The sequence below is a fragment of the Nerophis lumbriciformis genome, linkage group LG19 (genome assembly GCF_033978685.3).
Source record: "Nerophis lumbriciformis linkage group LG19, RoL_Nlum_v2.1, whole genome shotgun sequence".
Lineage (NCBI taxonomy): Eukaryota > Metazoa > Chordata > Actinopteri > Syngnathiformes > Syngnathidae > Nerophis > Nerophis lumbriciformis.
Window position 1 is genome coordinate 10190092 of NC_084566.2, and position 12740 is coordinate 10202831.

A 12740-nucleotide genomic window follows, 5' to 3' on the forward strand; every position below is an offset into this window, starting at 1 on the left:
GCAGCGGGGCAGTGGTTGGGTGATGCCAGGGCTTGTCCACAATGTGGGCCTGGCATCCCGCCTCTGGGGACCACTGCAGCTCCGAGATCCCCTGCCACGTTTGCCTTGAGCCGCAGGGCTCAAGTTACCGTGTGTGGCCACGTGGAGGCCTGGCAGGAGTCTTGGTGAAGGAGAGGCTGTGTACTGGCAGGAGAAGACTGACGCACAAAGCTGCTTCTCCGTTCACCACAAAGGCTAGCCAGCGGCAGTGTCTGTAAGCGAGAGGTTAGCAAGCAGATGGGAAGTAGACATGCAACCTTCCCTCTAACTACTGCACTAGACGCATCACAACACCCTGTAGGCTAGGTACACATACACAACGTGTATGTGTATATTTATTAATATATGCATAGGTATTGATATCTATAAGTTGATGTGAGACAATTCTACTACAATAATAATAATAATAGCATGCAGAGATACTGTGGAGAAATCAATATACTAATTTTATGCAAGTGATATGTGTTGTTGGATTTTTAAAAAGTCCAACCATCCTTCATGTCATATGTATTAAAAATAACAATTGGAATGTCAATACTTGACAAATCATCATGTCAGCTCCACAGACATTGACAACTGTTGCTGAGATGAAGAAAAGCATGTTCAGTCTTTGTCCAAATCATTTATTTATTATTCCCATGTTTTATTTTGTCATGTAATGTCAAAGCACATAATCTATTGCATGACACAAGCAGAAATATTTAAAGCTCGTGTGTAAACATAATTTTAATATATTATTGATTCAGTATTTTTTTTTACTGGTGTTTAGTTTATACCTGTACTATATAAAAAATGCAAGTGGTAATAACATTAATGATATTATACATTGGCTTTGTATATGCAGCGTGAGATCCACAAATTTGTAACAACTCCAACCATGTGTGGGCGCCGTGGCTTAGACGGTAAAGCCATTGTCCAGAAACTTGAGAGTTCCTCGTACAAATCCAGCTACCGCTGAGTCCTGAGCAAGACACTTCAACCACCTTGCTCCTAGTGTCCCCAACACTAGTGGTCGTAGAGGCCATTGGCGCAATTTGGCAGCTATGTTTCCGCCAGTCTACTCCATTTCACACAGGAATTTATAAATTGTATTAGCATGCTAATGTCAAAAGTAAATAGCAGAATGCAGTTATGCACATATATAGTGAGTGCATATGGATATACACATCTTTACACACCTATGTATATATGTATACATACATATGTAATATTATGATGGCTGTATGTGTATTGAGCACGTATGGAGTATTACTAGATATTGGGATTTCTAAAATGATAGGAATAATAAACATTTTTTAATTGTTCTCCTTATCCCTCAGTAGTTCCCATCCATCCATCCATTTTCAACCGCTTGTCCCTTTTAGGGTCGCGGGAGGTGCTGGAGCCCATCTCAGCTGCATTCCCTTTAAAGGGAAATATACAGGCTGGGGGGGGGGTCCCCACATCTGCGGTCCCCTCCAAGGTTTCTCATTGTCATCCCATTGGGTTGAGTTTTTTCTTGCCCTGATGTGGGATCTGAGCCGCGGATGTTCTTGTGGCTTGTGCAGCCCTTTGAGACACTCGTGATTTAGGGCTACATAAGTAAACATTGATGTATTGATTGATATGTTCTTGTTTGCTCTGTTGCTGTAGTTTTAACCTTTGCATTCGTTCTGGTTTTCTGCCACGTTTGTCTTAGTTGCAAACTTAACAGGTACTCATTTTTCTAGTGAGCCCAAAACTCATTAGCCAAATACTGGAATTTGTGCCATCTCTTCTGAAGATACAGATATTCTCTGATAAATTGTCCAGATGGAGTCAAAATTACAGTTGGCTTTATTGTCAGGATATGCTTAGCGGTCAATGGTTCTTGTATTCTGCACTGAGTGGTCTGCTGTTGACAATTGTCATAACCTCTTACAGAAATGTCCTTAGAGAACTGCTGTCAAGTATTTGTGCTGACTGGTCTAGAATGGCAGTAAGAACACTTCTAATTGTTCAAATTATTTGTTCCTAAACGCCACCCATGTGGCTTGCGGCAGGGGGATTTAGAATAAATTCACAACCTAGAACCTTCATCCTTTCTTGATGAAGGTTCTAGGTTGACGAGCATTTCCTCTTGTAGCTGCGAAGGCTCTTAAAGCATTGATAAATGCATCAACTGTCATGTCATCAGTCATCTAGATGTGTATTTCTCTTGAACATAGACAAGTAAGTAAGATACCAGGTTTTTTCAGATCCCTTGACATAAAATGGATCAAAACAATCTACGCCAGCAAAGGTGAATGGTGGAGATGTATCTGTTCTTTCAGGTGGTAAATTACCCATCCGTTGTTCTTCAGTGGGCCTCCTGTACTTTCTCCACTATAGACACATTTGAAAATGTGAGAAGAGACTGCATGTTGCAAACTAAAATCCATAATCCATGAGATCGCAATTCATTCATTGTCATTACGCAACTTTGATGATGTACGTTCTCATGAAACTGCTTAATAAGTAAAGCTGAGATGTGGCTGACCTTTGGGAGTATTGCAGGATGTTTGACGTGTGGATGCAATGCAGCTTTGCTTAAAAGTGCTCTCTTTGTCCAAGAATGGACTCAGCTTTCTTACGTTGCTGGTTTTGAGTTGAGCAACTGTTTTCTTTTTTTGTCAAGACCTATACCCACCCAAAAATGCTTCTTCTTGTACTAGCTTAATTATTGTATGTTCTGCTTTCTGTCGTGCGCTTTCATTGGTTCTTGACTTCTCATTTTTGTATTCTTTGACATGTTGCAGTCCTCCAATGTGAAACGCGAATTAGGCGATCCAATAACGTTCTTTCTCCTGTCTATTTAGTGTTGCACACAAATGTTTTGCAGAGTTCATGATCATCTTCGTTAGTTTTTACCTTGCAAATAAATCGTGTAGTTACGTTTTTTCTCCTTTAAATGGTAATATAAGTTCATAATGTCCATCATCCTTCTGTGATATAGTCCCTCTCAATTTTGACAGAAATGTGATGTCTTTTTGAGACACAGACTCTTCTCCAGTTCTTTCTGAGAAATCTGACTCAAGAACCTTTACGATATCTGAGACAGAGATTTATTTGACTTTGGTTCAGTTCATGTAGGTCACTTTATTTTGATGTTGGAAGAAATTTCACCAAGTGGCAGAATTTGTCTGACCACTATGTGGTGACTGTTTCCAATAACAGAGCCACGGGGGTTCACTTGGTCAACAAAGCGCCGTCCAAGATCTGTGCATTGAGCGTAAGGCTCGTTATTCTTTCCAAACACAATTGTCTTGGAAGTAGAGCCTTTGAGCCTTTGTATCCAATCAGGAAAGCTATCTCACTGTAACACTTAGGGCCAGTCCCAATACACCCCGTCACCTTACTTTTTAGCCCTATCCCTAAATTTTCCGTGTTCCCGTGAAGGTAGTGGTGTCCCAATGACTCTTTGCATGTAGGAGTAGTGGGCATAACGAGGGATAGGAGGTATGAATCTACCCCTTCAGAGTGAGGCATTTCAGATGCTGACACGCTCAGGTAGGGCCAAAGAAAATTCCACAATTTCTGCGTAAGTTACATGTTAGTTTGTAACGTTAGCAAGCTTGCCAACATTAGGCTAAAATACTAAATAATAATACTAAAACCCTAATACTTTAACGCTTGCAAATGTGACAACATTAACGCTACATACCTTTAAAAAATTCACAAGAGACAACAGTGTAGTTCCATGTAGTTCGTCTATTCATCAACCGAACCATGATGAATGATGAATGAAAAAAAAAATATCTCAGCCATTAATTCCATTGCTGCCGGGTGTGTTGTGTAATGGTGGGACTATGTACGGTAAACTGTTACTGATATAAAGTACCACGGTACTAATGAATAAAAAAAAGGTACTACTGCCTTTGGAAAATACCTGTAGTTATTTTTCATCCACAAGCAGAAAAAGAGTCGAAAAGAATAATGTAAAAAAAACAAAAAAAAAAACGACAATTCTACTGGTTAATAAAAGGGCAATGAAATGAAAAAGGTGTGAAAGGCAATATGAAGGTATTTGGGCTTCAAAACTATCAATAAAGATGACGCTTTAAACACAAAAGCATGGTGCTGCATTAAAACATGCCTCGTCAAATGTGTCAATACAGCTTTACCACCTTTGCTTCAAACTTAAGTAAACACAAAAAACATTCAGATCTGGACAAGGATTTTAAAGAGTGGCACGTAAAATAGTTAACAGCATTCCCTCTGCACATACAGATACATAGATGTTCCAACTTGTACTGGCTATTAGCACAGTCAAAATGGCCCAAGTAATGTAAACGAATGCAAGCGAATTGACTGAATTTCGTATCAAAGTCCAAATTTGTGTTATACCTTTGACATTGTGTGTCTTAACTGCTACTTGTCTTATCTGTGTACTTTTAGCCTTATTGTTTTCAGTATTTACTACGTGTCTTAAAGCACAGATCAAAATCAGCGACAATAAATCATGAAGCATTTAATACAATGTCAATAAAGCTTTCTATTCTATTCAAACCTAATTCAAGATTATGGCAGGCTATATGCAATATGTACAATAATTGTAAACTGTTCTTTGAGTGCAAAAGGAAAAACCCATGTGTTTAATGGGCCTTTTAATTTTAATTCCAATCTTTTAAAATTGTTATTTGGGTGCAATAAGAAACATATGTATAATCATATGTTTTATCATAAAAGTTATGTTAAAATGAAGCCAATAATGACATTTTTGTGGTACTCTTTATTTTGAAAAGTATCAAACAGTATTGAAATACATAACAAAATGCATTTCGGCACCAACTCTAGGTGGGACGTAACTACATAGTAGCTTACGTGCCCGAACGTAAACTATGCAGTGACGTAGCAAGTGGTGTCCCAATTCCTAGGGAAGATTACAATGCTCTACCCCTTTTTGTTTAATTTCGAGGGTGCAGTGGTAGTGGGTGAGGGGGGGTATTGGGATTGGGCCGTATAGTGCTATCTTGTACCTTTTTTAGATTGGCGGTGAGGCAGTATAGTTGCCTTCAACTGCAATGTTTGGACAGAAAGATAATTTGGGCAAAATCAGAATGATTATTGGTTTGTCTGAGCCTCGGGGGCAAACAACAATGGAGACCGACACAGGATTTTAACAATTGTTCACATTTAATTGTAAATATTTTTTTAAACGTGGAACCGTGCACATTAACATGCACACACATATATACACAATATAAAAAAATACTAATGAAATAGTCAGTCTTGGTTTGTTGTGAGTCCAAATGTGTATTATGGGGGTGGACATTAAAGCACTTTTTCCATCGAGTGGTCTGCTGTTTCCTCGCTTCCCTGCTCCCTCATTGTCTGCATGCTATTTGGAGGAATTAGACAGTTGCAAACATGGCTGGAGAGATGGTCTTTTTTTCTGTGTGTCGAATACAACAAAGTACACGGCAACACTTCCGGTAAACGTCAATTTAAAATAAAAGCATCTTTAAACTTCAAAATAAACTACACAATTGGTTAATTTAGATTGCAACAATAATGAAACACGCATACATACAATTACACATATCTAATAGTTCAGCAATCTTCTGTGCTGTTTTAATAATGTCTGTGAGTGTTGATCGTTGTGCTCCTGACTCAAGTCTTCTTCTTCAATGGTCCTTTGGGACTTTGTAGTATTAGTGTTGAATACATATGTTTGTTGTCCATCGGACTCCTTTATCGTTGTTGTTGTTGTTGTTGTTGAAGCAGTGTCAACTTTTTATTTGTTCAGAACAACAAGTATTCTTGCTTCTGTACCCCAATTCAGGTTGATGTAAAATTTCACAGTTGGTGCTCCAAGTTCTCTGAAATTTCACCTGCTTCCTCAAGTTGTGTGCTTTCTTGGCGATTATGTTACACCCCTGTAGAGGGGGGGGTATTGAACAGAAACACGGACACGATGTTCACTCATTCAGGTCCAGTCTGTAATGGCAATTTTCCAAAAATATACACTTTTAAACAATACTTTTTAAACATTGCACCTTTTAAAACATTACTCTTTTTTTAAGCATTACATTTCTCTATTTAAAACATGAAAGAAGTAGAAAAATAAAGCATTGTGCTGGAACTTTAATCTGTACAAATATGTAATATTTTTATCAATAGCTAATCAGATCAGAACTGACTCTCCTTTAGTGTAAACACAAATAGAAATGCATAATGATCATCACCAAATATAACTGTAAAGCATTGACTTTTAACTTTTAACATTTTCCTCTACAAAATAACAACAGCAGAGCAAAATCTTTCATCTCAAAATCTACTCTCATGAAAAAAATACATCTCTGCATCAAACTAATCTCAACACACACGTGCACGCACACGCACGCGCATGCAGTCACACGCGGTCATTCACACGCAGGCAGTTTTAAAACATGTAGATAAGTACCTTACAGTCAGAGAGCAAAAATACATTTCAAAGTGTTGAATAACCACATTTCTTTACCTGTAGAGGGGGGGGATATTGAACAGAAACACGGACACGATGTTCACTCATTCAGGTCCAGTCTGTAATGGACGAATGAAAGAACGTTTCTCCCTCTAATGGGTACCGTATTTTCCGCACTATAAGGCGCACCGGATTATTAGCCGCACCTTCTATGAATTACATATTTCATAATTTTGTCCACCAATAAGCCGCCCCGGACTATAAGCCGCGCCTACGCTGCGCTAAAGTGAATGTCAAAAAAACGCTGCGCTAAAGTGAATGTCAAAAAAACAGTCAGATAGTTCAGTCAAACTTTAATAATATATTGAAAACCAGCGTTCTAACAACTCTGTCCCAAAATGTACGCAAATGTGCAATCACAAACATAGTAAAATTCAAAATGGTGTAGAGCAATAAATAGCAACATAATGTTGCTCGAACGTTAATGTCACAACACACAAAATAAACATAGCGCTCACCTTCTGAAGTTATTCTTCATTCGTAAATCCTTCGAATTCTTCGTCTTCGGTGTCCGAATTGAAAAGTTGCGCAAGCGTGGGATCCAAAAATGGCCGGCTCCGCCTCGTCGAAGTCATCGGATTCAGTGTCGCTGTTGTTGTGCAGCAGTTCTGTGAATCCTGCCTTCCGGAAAGCTCGGACCACAGTTGTGACCGAAACTATCTGCCCAGGCATTTACGATCCACTGGCAGATGTTGGCGTATGTCGACCGGCGCTATCTGCCCGTCTTAGTGAAGGTGTGTTCGCCTTCGGAGCTGTGTGAAAAAAGCCACCCGGCCTCTTCGCGTAAACTTCCCTTAACCACTCGCTCATCTTTTCTTCATCCATCCATCCCTTCGAGTTAGCTTTTATGATGACGCCGGCTGGAAAGGTCTCTTTTGGCAAGGTCTTCCTTTTGAATATCACCATGGGAGGAAGTTAGCATGGCAAGCTAGAACCACAGTGAAGGATGACTTCTCATTCCCTGTGGTGCGAATATTCACCGTACGTGCTCCCGTTCCACAGTGCGGTTCACAGGAATATCAGCTGTGAAATACGGTAGTAATCCGTGTGCGGATGGAGAGATTGCGTCTTTTTATGAACCGGATCGCTTAGTAGGAGCCATTTTGTGGTCTTTACAGATGTAAACAGGAAATGAAACGTACGGTGATATCCGCGCGTTTTTTCTTCTTCTTCCGGGGGCGGGTGGTAGCTTACAGTAGAAGAAGAAGCGCTTCCTGTTCTATGGGGGCGGGTGCTTTCCTTGGCGGTTGCTTGCGTAGAAGAAGAAGCGCTTCCTGTTCTACCGGGAAAAAAGATGGCGGCTGTTTACCGAAGTTGCGAGACCGAAACTTTATGAAAATGAATCGTAATAAAGCGCACCGGGTTATAAGGCGCACTGTTAGCTTTTGAGAAAAATTGTGGTTTTTAGGTGCGCCTTATAGTGCGGAAAATACGGTAAGCCAGGCAAAAGTAGTTGAAACCCGATCAGTGACTAAAACAACAAATAAGCATTTTTAAAACGCAGGTACTAAAGAAAAACAACATAAAACCAGGAAGTATTTTCCAAACAAACATTAGAACGTTTTTACCACAGTTTACTATTATTTCCATTTGTCTTTTTAGACTCTTCTGCACCAGGCAACAGTAATAGATGGCAGATCACCTTATCACAGTTTCTTTTCCTTCATACCCTTTATTAAACTTTGTAAAGTAATTAGTGATGATGTTCTTTCTCCCTTTTTTTCTTACTTTTACCAGATACTATAATGAATTAAAGCTTTGTTTTTCTTCCTTCCTGTTTACTGTCTGCATGTTCACATTTACAGCAATTTTATAACTACTACAATTACAGCATTATGTTTGGCGAGGTGCTCATTCATGTGCACATTTGTACCCTTCAGCTTCTTTCCCTGTTTCAGCAGTGCCATTTTAGATTTTCTGTTAGTGAGTTTCACTACAACAGGGTTTTCAAAACGTACAGGCCAGATCGAACCCGCCAACAGGTTTTATCCAGCCCACAAGATGAGTTTGCTAAGTATAAAATTGAGCTGATATTTTTAAATGAAAGAAACTGCTTTTCTAAATGTGTCTACTGGATGTCGCAATAGCAATTATTTGCATCCCATGTTGAGAGCGGGCATGACTGTAAAGGGGTCGGAGCTCAGTGCCATACTTACGCTGCTTATTAGTGACAGTAAACAAAATGTAGATTGTTACATTCATGATGTTGTTGGTAATGTGACTTGTGACATTTCTACCTCCCCTGACCCCCAAAAAAGTGATTTTAATAATTTGTACATTTCGTGTTGTACTTATGACTGCATGGGGATGATTTTCTGGGTGCACAAATGCTGAAATATATGTACCCCCTTCTAACTTCATGTGTTATTAATGAAATTAGTCCAAATTCACAAGTTATGTTGTAGATGATGCTACATATGTACATCGGTTAAGAAAAACATTAATAACATCCTTTTTTTGTAATTTGATTTTGATATTATTATTGATTTCATCTTCTGATAGATTAAAAAATAACACCAATGGGAGCATTTTAAAAGTCTGCCAGACTCAATTCCACCTTTTTGACTGATGAACATTATCACTTCATTTATTTAGGAACCACTGTTAACAGCAACATGTAAGTGTAAAAAAAACAGAAGTTATTGTGCCATGATTTTACCAGTTCGGCCCACTTGGGATAAGATTTTCTTCCATGTGGCCCCTGAGCTAAAAAGAGTTTGACACCCCTGCACTAGAATGACCGTAGAGGTGTTGTTGTTTATTCCATTCAGTGGGATGCACGCGTCAAAAGAATTAATGCCAACATCAATTTCCTTTGATTGCAGAAAGTTGACCACTTGTTGCTCTGCTGAGGCGACATCCATTTCATCTGGTTCTCCTCTGTTATCCACGGCTCTTGTGTAAGACTTTAATTTAATTTGGTGCCCTGTCACGATGATATCATTCATCCACTTATCCTGATACATTTATTGTATGATATATTTTAGAATGATGTTGTCTTGTTGCAGAACTTTAATTTCCTGATATATCGCAATATTTTCCTCTCGGAGAATGTTAATCTTTTCTTTTATTTCTTTGTGTTCTTTAAGGAGATTCATCACTTAATCTTTGAGACCAGTTTGCTCATTTAAGAGATTTTTCTTACTCTGGGATTGCCGACTTTCTATATTTTCTTGTCGAATTCTCATATTTTCTCTGTGATCCGAGCTTAGCTTTACTATAGCCCGTAACAACAATGGAATATCTTGCTTCCCTCGTGTAGGACTGTATCCAGAGAATCATTTAATCCAGATGAGACCGAAGGTACCAGGCATGTCATTTAGCTTTTGACATTGTAGCTTTAGCAGCCCGCTAACATCGGCTGCCTCTTTTCCAGCTCGCAGCACTTTTAACTTGTATATTGTAAAAGTTCTTACCTTGCGACATTCAGAGATCAACTGGCGGTGTCAGTCCATCAACTGAGGTCACTCCAGACATGTGGTTTGAAATGAATGAAAAAGACTCAAAATAAGCCGGGGGTCTGGGGGCCGCATACCCATTCATCCAAATTAATCACTATGTCTGTTTCAGTCATTATGTTTGTTAGTCACTAGAGTATTTACAACTTGTGTTCATTGTGGTTAGAGTGTCGATAGGTCGTAAGTTCAAACCCTGGCCGTGTCATACCAAAGACTATAAAAATGGGACCCATTACCTCCCTGCTTGGCACTCAGCATCAAGGGTTGGAATTGGGGGTTAAGTCACCAAAATGATTCCCGAGCGCGGCCACCGCTGCTGCTCACTGCTCCCCTCACCTCCCAGGGGGTGGAACAAGAAGATAAGTCCAATTCAGAGGGTAATTTCACCACACCTCGTGTGTGTGTGACTATGAGTGGTACTCTAACTTTAACATCCACAGGAACGACACTCTATACAGTATTTACAACCTTACTAGTTTTCATCTTGTTATTTACACATTACTTTGATTCATTAACACATTACTTTGGCATTTTTGCTGTAATGGCTCTGACATTAGCCTTTCTGGCAAATTTCTGAGCAGCTTGCACTTTCCTTTTTGTTTCTGCTTTAGTGGATTCCGCCTTGGATTTTATAGCCAATTTCTGTCTCTTAGACTCCCTCTCCACTTCTAACGGCTCTAAATGCAAAAATCATAAAGAGTACAAACAATGTTTATTCTATTAGCTAACTTCCTTTATCCGAATAGCCATTTGTGATTTATAGCATGAAATAACAAATATCTTGCAGTAATGTTGTTTATGTTTCTAAATGATTAAACTATGCAATGTCAAAATATAAACAGTAGAAATAATGAACAAAATGTTTTTCTTGTTCTAAAACACCAATAAAAATGAACTTTAGCATTTACTGTAGCAAAAGTCATCACATGTCTGCCACAATTGTGTGTTCTTAAATGTGCATTCCACGTCTTCTATGTCGAGAACAGTTTTGATTTGGGCTTACATGGTAAACAACTAAAATTAATGTGTTGGGGAATTGTTTTATGCAGACGCATACATTTGTCCAGATGTGGCCATCTATTTTTTTAAATATATAAATCGCCCGCTTGAATATTCCCTCTTCTCTTCTCCGGCTCTTTTGTCTTCATTTAGGATGTGCGTGGCTGATGTGAATTCCCTTCCTGGTTCGATGACTCGCCCTATCTTGCTTCTGATTGGCCCGTCCGTAATGTTTTGCCCTAATGTTAACCAATCGTGACTCATCATAGTAAACCAACCAACCAATCATGGAGTTTCTTATACGTAAAGTAACCAATCATCATTGATGTTTCCCGTATATGTTGTCCCCTGCCCGTGGAGTTGCTTTGCTACGTAGCTTTGATTTTTAAGTTAATAATTTTTTATGGAAAACCGTAGTTTTTACCTCTGGATTATCAAAAACCGTACTCATTACGGGAAAACCGTAGTTGTTGGCAGGTATGGCAAAGTGACGGATCAAGATTTTAACACACACTGTAGGTCGGAAAAAACGAGGAAAAACTGAAAATATTTTTTTATATTTTTACGGCGCTAAAAAAGACAGATTTTTGACTATAGACGGCAAATTACATGCCTGGATCACTCTGTATGGTCAGAAACAATTGAAAACTGCTTTAAACTTTCACCGCTCAAGCTCTGTGTGGCTTCTGGTTGCGATGCAGCCGCTTTGAATTGCGGAAGGGGCCGGTGGCTTGCAACTAACAGCTCTTCCAATTCACTTAATTTGAGCAAATCTGTGCCTATTGTCGGACCAAGAGCAGTTTAAGGATGTCAGGCAGCTCTCCAATTGCTGTGATCGCAATCAGTGGTCAGGAAAAAAAAAATTGTCACAAAAAAAAAACCTGGTAGCAAGAACGGGCCTTTTTTTGCCTCCTTTCCCGTTGACAGGAAGTCACTAACTGAAGTGAATCAATTTACTTGATTCACTCATCCCAAACCACATGCAGAGAACCTTGCTTAACAAGTCCCTTAATCAGGAACTCAATTCACGAGTCGCCCGTCACAAAGCACATGCACACTAAATAAGATTACTACGTATTTTACATGTTTTGCAAATTAAACCTCTCTTCCTCAAAGTCAATCCATCCTCTCGGGGTCGCGGGAGGTGCTGGAGCCTATCCCAAGGTGGGATACACCTTGGACAATTTGCCACCTCATTGCAGGGCCAACACAGATAGACAGACAACATTCACAATCACATTCACAAACTAGAGCCAATTTGCTGTTGCCAATCAACCTATACCCCCTGGACCAAATAAAAAACTCAATGTGAATAACAATCAAAACAGTAGGGCGACATTACAATAAGATTTAACAGTGCAATATTATATAACAACGTTTTTTTGCCCCATTGTCGCTCTGCTTTAGGGCTGGGCGATGTGGACCAAAACTGATATCCTGATATCTTTAGGCCGAATAGTGATATACAATATATATCGGTATTTCAAACAAAATGTGCAAAGTGTTAAGTTTAAACTCAACGCCACATTACCATTACTACCAGTGTCCTAACATTTAAAAAGTAATTAATTATAGTTACTTTACCAAACCAGGAGGTGATGTTTCCAGTCATGACACTCTCTGTTGTGCATGAGTAGAAGTTTCTGTCACACCGCGGTGAGGGATGTCTTGTCTTGGTTTTTTCTGTCTTGTGATGTGCATGATTTAGTTTTAAAAGTAACTCTCCTCTCGTTTCAGGTCACTTGCCCTTCCTTTTGTGTCATCAGTCTGACGTCATCCCG